Here is a 6,000-nt window from a genome sequence, read left to right as displayed (position 1 = left end):
TATATAAGCTGGTAAACGACCTGACGCAATGATGGTAAGCAATCGTCGCCGCCCGTGGACACTCGAAACACCAAAAGCGTTACGAAACCTTTACGAAGTTGGGAATTGAGATTGGGAAGATTGGGAAGACGGGTAATAATTGACATGGTTCCCCCACACTTAAATTTTTAATGTTGAATAAATTTGTAATGTGTCTGATGATGCAATATTATTAAAAAATTAAAAGTAATAATCATAACTTGATGTCGATAAGTAATAAAGAAGAGTTGTGTTCATTAAACCTTCATAAGTAGATACTCCATTTCCTTTAAAACGACACCCCCAACAACATTGAAAATAAAAACCGATATCTAAAACCGCATAACACCAAAATCTTTGTTTGGGTCACAAACAAAATCCGTAATCAAGGGTCCTTGCATTATCTAAGCGACGCAGGCGATAATAATTTTGTTTAATAGCCCTTTGAATGTGCTTAACGATCAAATTGGCTTGAGGGTGTAACTTCACACCTGGAGGTACAAACCGCTGGCTCAGTGTGTGTCTAATGTACACATGATTATGAAGTGTTATTGTGTGGGTGACTGTACATGGTGTTTGAACTTAAGTGTTATAATTACTTGTGTGTTTTCGTATGGTTTATTTACTTTGTCTTTGGTTATTATTAGAAATATGCAGCTTTACAGTTTCATGAAGATTTCTTCTATTTGCCCCTCTATCTTTTTTATTTTCCCCTTATAGATGTTATAATGTACTCTCCCTTATTTCTTATTACCACTCCTTTCATCATCCATCTTTATAATAATTTATTTCTCCCCTCTCTTATGAGTATCAACCCTTCTTATTACGTGTCCGTGTATCAATGGTATAACTTCATAAATATTAAGGGTATATTTCTGTGCATTTCGCTAAAAATATTATACCACAAGTGAAACTCACAAGAACTTATAACACAAGTAGTGAAAAGTGGGTGTACATTGCACAGTGGTATTACGTGATGCAATGTGCACCTCTGCCTACCTCTTCGGGGATAAAAGGCGTGACGTTGCATATTCACTAAAAAAGTTTTGTGCAGTTTTATTTATAAACATGTTCGATTATTTTCAAGATTTATATCGTATCATTCTAATTCTGAATGAAATTGTTTATGCTATTTTATCGATTCATAAATATAGTATGAATAGTATTTAAAACCACTTTCTTCAAAACATCCACGCCCACTCTTCCTTCGCCCTTGACACATTAAACAAGCATTTAATAAATCGTGTGATCACCTCTACCATTGAATGTTATCAAGCGTTTATAAAATAAGCACCAAATATATCCACATTGTGTGTCAGGAGGCGCGCCATCATTGTCATTTGTCACCGCGTCCATATATCATGCGGATGATATGAAAATATCGGCTGTCACGCGACCCACTGGTACCACTGTTCTCTCGAGCTCTGAAATGATTGGTTTTCGATAGTTGTGGATTAAATTAGGTGTTTGTATATTGTGTGGGTGTTATTTTTGTGTGACATAAGCTATTATTATTTTTCATAAGTTTTTAAACTTACCTGGTCACTAACACTAACATTAGAACTTAACCATGTTTATTTATGTCTATGAGTTGCCGATATTTCGGCACTGTTGCAAGCGCCATGATCACGGATGAACTGGAGTATATGCGGGTGAACCGCATCCCGTCTTAAGTTCTAATGTTATTATTGTTTCAGTTTAACAAAATTGTATATTTATTTTCTTTAAGTCCCACACAGATTTTCTCCTGTGTCGTGGGTGCGTTTACAAACATAAAAGTTCACATGCACATGACACCCAGACCCGAACCCAAATTGAAAGAAATCACCCAAAAATTTGAATTGGCTTCATATCTCCAGAGGTTAGGTGTCTAACGCGCCTAAATCGATCACTATTGTATAATATGACTAAAGAACAAGCATGTTTTTGCCGAGTATTTGGTGGTTGCAAGGTGGTCACATCGATTTTAATAAACAGACCACTAAACTCGGCCGTGGACTGTGCTAATGAATTTCTCTGCGGTAACTGTGCTGTGCATAAATTAGCTTGTATAAATGCTTGTGTGTAAATAAAAACGTTTCACAGTAAACCGATGTGAAACAGCTCTTGCTGAAAATGTACCGAAAAACCGGTAATGCACTTGTGTACCCTTTTTTTTGAGGGGACAAAATCATCCAATGACTTCTCCTGCCTTGGGCGAAGCGAGAGGGAGTGTCAGACTCTTACTGATTAAAAACCACCCCGTTCCTACTCTTGCTTTTCGAGCCGAAGCCCCGGTAACCCCACTATGTAGTCCGCAGCTCCGGATACTTCTGGCCTTTGATATTGCAATTATCCGTTGGCAGCGGTGATTGCTTACTAGCAGATGATGTGTTTCCTTCGTATATGGGTATTTCATAAAATGCCTTAAATTTTCAGCAATAGATATTCAATAACCTTCCTCGATAATAGGAATGTCTAAGTATATCTTTATCAATTTCATTCCTGGAACAAATTAATTAAAGTTTAGTGAATTAGAGCAGTGAAGCTTATCTATATTAATTAGTAATTATAGATTTAGAGTACACGTGCTAACAAAACCGTCGTTCCAGGAATAAATTGTACCTAATTAATTTGATCAATATAATTTATACATTATAAAACGTGTATTACTTACAAAAACTTATTATTTACAAATCCATAAATTACAAATCGTAATGACTACGATACCAACTTATAAAAAGTTATAATAACAAAAAAAAGTTTGCTAACGACTTAAAAAGTATAAAAGTCATTAACACAATCAAGAGCCAATCAATTAAAGATTTCCACTCGATTTATTCGATTCGATTATTAACGATTTCATCAAATTATCGAATCAATTTCCCTGTAGCGAATGATTGATGTCTAAGCGATAGTTAAAGAACACAATTCTCGATATTGATCACTGGCCGTTCTGTTCGCATTGATGAAATCTTCGTATGATAGATTTGAGTTTACGTTCAGCTACGAATCTTAGAGTATGTGATTGGATGTGACATAAAACAGGTGACGTTAGATAGGAATTTGTAGTACTTTTTAAACTTTTTTATACCGTAGGTGTGAGCAATTAAAGACTATAATTTTATGAGTGATGGACATGTATGAAAATACTGATAACTGTTGATGAAGCGAAAGAGGTATGTAAGAGTCGTAGCAATTGGCGGTCCACTGTCTCTTCCTATCCACATGAGAGACAAGCGTGAGGTTATGTATGTATGTAATTTAATATTATACAATGGCTTCTCCACCTTGAGTGAAGCGAGAGGCAGTGTCAGACTCTTACTGACTGAAACCATCCCATTCCTTCTGCAATAACAGAAAACAATGGTAACTTCATCAGTTTTAGAAGAACTATTAGAAGATTAACAATTTCTCTTTTCTCATTTTGTATCTTCGTAGCTCTTTGTTAGAGCGTTGAGCGAACAATGATTTGGTTTTATTAAGGCGACATCTGTTTCCCGCAGCGCTAAACCGACGCGGAATTAATAGCTACGTACCGATTTTATTGCCTGCATTCAAATGTTTACAATGTTATTGTACCATCTCTCCGATATTAGAGGTTTCATTGCAAATACTACGGTAATCAAATATGGATCGTGTTTGCGGATTATGTTGGCTTTATCATGTTATGCTGCCTTGGACGAATCTGTTTAAAACTTTAACCTCCGTACGCAGAGTTATTTAATGGTTAATTAATGCAGTCCTTAGCAATTGTTTTCAATAAAAAAATCGTTACTAAGGAAAAGATTAAGTAATCATTAAATGTCGCTGAGTGCGGCAGTAAGTGCATTAGTAAAGTATTTGTATGCTAGAACGTTTAAAAAACTCTGACAGTTCGAGTAATTTAAATTAAAACTATTTCACAGGAGGGTATCGTTTGTAGAATATTTTTATGAATAAAAAATCTTGAGTAGTTGAGTAGTAAAAAAAAACTATTAACTTGGACATTGCAATTACGAATTATGATAATATGCTCTGAGAGTAAAATACTAAAAAAAATCCCAAACCTAAGTTTAAAATTCCCCGTTTATCCTCTCAACCATTTTAGTGATGAGTGGAGTCATAGGCACGTCTTCGTTCCCCGAGCTAATCCCGCGAACTGTTGGTACTGTGCGTTTTACCGCCTATCGGGTTTCCACCCCATAAACGGCCCGCGGGACGCATTGATTGCCGCCTCAGATTTTCTTCAATTTGCATTTTATAATTAAAGAATTAGATGTCAGTTGGCCGAGTCACGCTTTACTGGGAAATGAGCTAAGATGAGAACAGTAGACTTCTCTTTAAAATTTCTTCTCCCCATCTGGATTAATGGGTGAATAAGTCTAGTTTAATGGGCTAGAAACTCGTTAAAACTAGTAAATATAGTGTACTCATACTCCTTTACACTTAGTAGCTAATGTAATATAATTTACATCCATACTCTTTAAATAAAGGTATTTGAATTTGACGTAATTGTGTAAGATATTTTTAAATTACCATCATAAAGTCAACGTTTATATTTAAATCTTAAACTTACATTACATTATCAATTTACTAAGTAACACTAAGCAAAACTCTCCACGAGTCACTGTTAAGTTTGACGACATAATCTAGCTTCGCTCCGCTCCGTTCATCTCTCGCTCATTTCGTCTTACCGCCTGACGCAGTGTCGTGGGTCGAAGACAGTTTATTTGTATTGCGCGTCGACTTTTACATTTTAATGGCGCGTTTACAAAGGCGCTTTAGTTCAGTACTAAACGATGATTTGGGCCTCGAAATGTACAGTTTATTTTTAAATGTTTATACATAGCTAGCGTTAAATTAGAATGGTTTTTGAATATTTAGAATTAAGTAACCCATTATAATTTGGGTTTAGAATGAAAAGGGTTTTATTTAAAATGAATTAATTTAAACTAAAATAAAGAAAGATAAATAATATAAAAAAATATCTCCTTTAGGCGTCGAAGTACTCGTCCGCATCACTGTCACTGGTGAAAAATATGTTTAGTTAAAATGTAAAAACAAATATTGGGATTGGATCATATAAGTAAGTAGATAGACGACTTCTTTTCCCCCACTAAACTGACAATCCACATCTTCAAAAGCACGGCATGTCATATAATATTTATGGCCATACAATCCAATTCATATAAAATGTTTTATTTAAAACAAAATGCATATGAATAGTTCGGAGGGCTCGAGGGAAGCGTTTCCTCCGCCTAATGTTAAGATATAGCGGTCCTCTTTTAATATTTTATCTTACATTTCATAGCAAATGTCGTGATAAATTCTCTTAACTTGAATTATGTAATAGGGATATATTTATTATCTGTTACTCGAACTGTGACGTGCCTTTTGTTAGGATGATATTTTTAGGCGATTTTAAAAGTTCAACTGTACTAAATATAGTTAGCTTATTTTATCAAATCGTTTCAGGTTTCATTTTAATACTTTCTTATTTTATAAAGACTGCGTAGACTGTAGATGATTCTTCTCAGATAAATTAGTTAATGTTAAATGACACTTATATCACTTTTGGGATTCTTTAAAAAATATGAAACTATAATTTTATGATAACTTTCGTGAGACTCATATTCATGAGTAGCATTCCGCGACACATGACGCGGTGACTGTCGCGCTGTTACTGGCGACTTGAGTTTCATGAATATGAGCCTCTAGCATGGCTTAAAACTAGTCGAGTTCCTCGTCAAGCAGTTACGTGCGTAAGCCGATAACATAGTAATTAATTCGAAGCTACATATTTTTATTATTAAAATGCGTTTGAAGCATGTGACAAGCACCGGGCCTATAATAATATTAGCACTTGTGATCATATCGATTCTTGTCGCAATATCTTATATCATACACATTAACTTACCAACTTATTTTTTCTGTAAGCATTCAATAGCCACTAAATTATTATAGTTTCATCTAAAAAAACGGAAATTGCATCAATAAAGAAAAAATAACAGCACAGGATGT

This window comes from Spodoptera frugiperda, chromosome 27 (assembly GCF_023101765.2).
Source record: "Spodoptera frugiperda isolate SF20-4 chromosome 27, AGI-APGP_CSIRO_Sfru_2.0, whole genome shotgun sequence".
Taxonomy (NCBI): Eukaryota; Metazoa; Arthropoda; class Insecta; order Lepidoptera; family Noctuidae; genus Spodoptera; species Spodoptera frugiperda.
The sequence above is the reverse complement of the archived record's forward strand: the minus strand, read 5'-3'. Positions refer to the sequence as shown.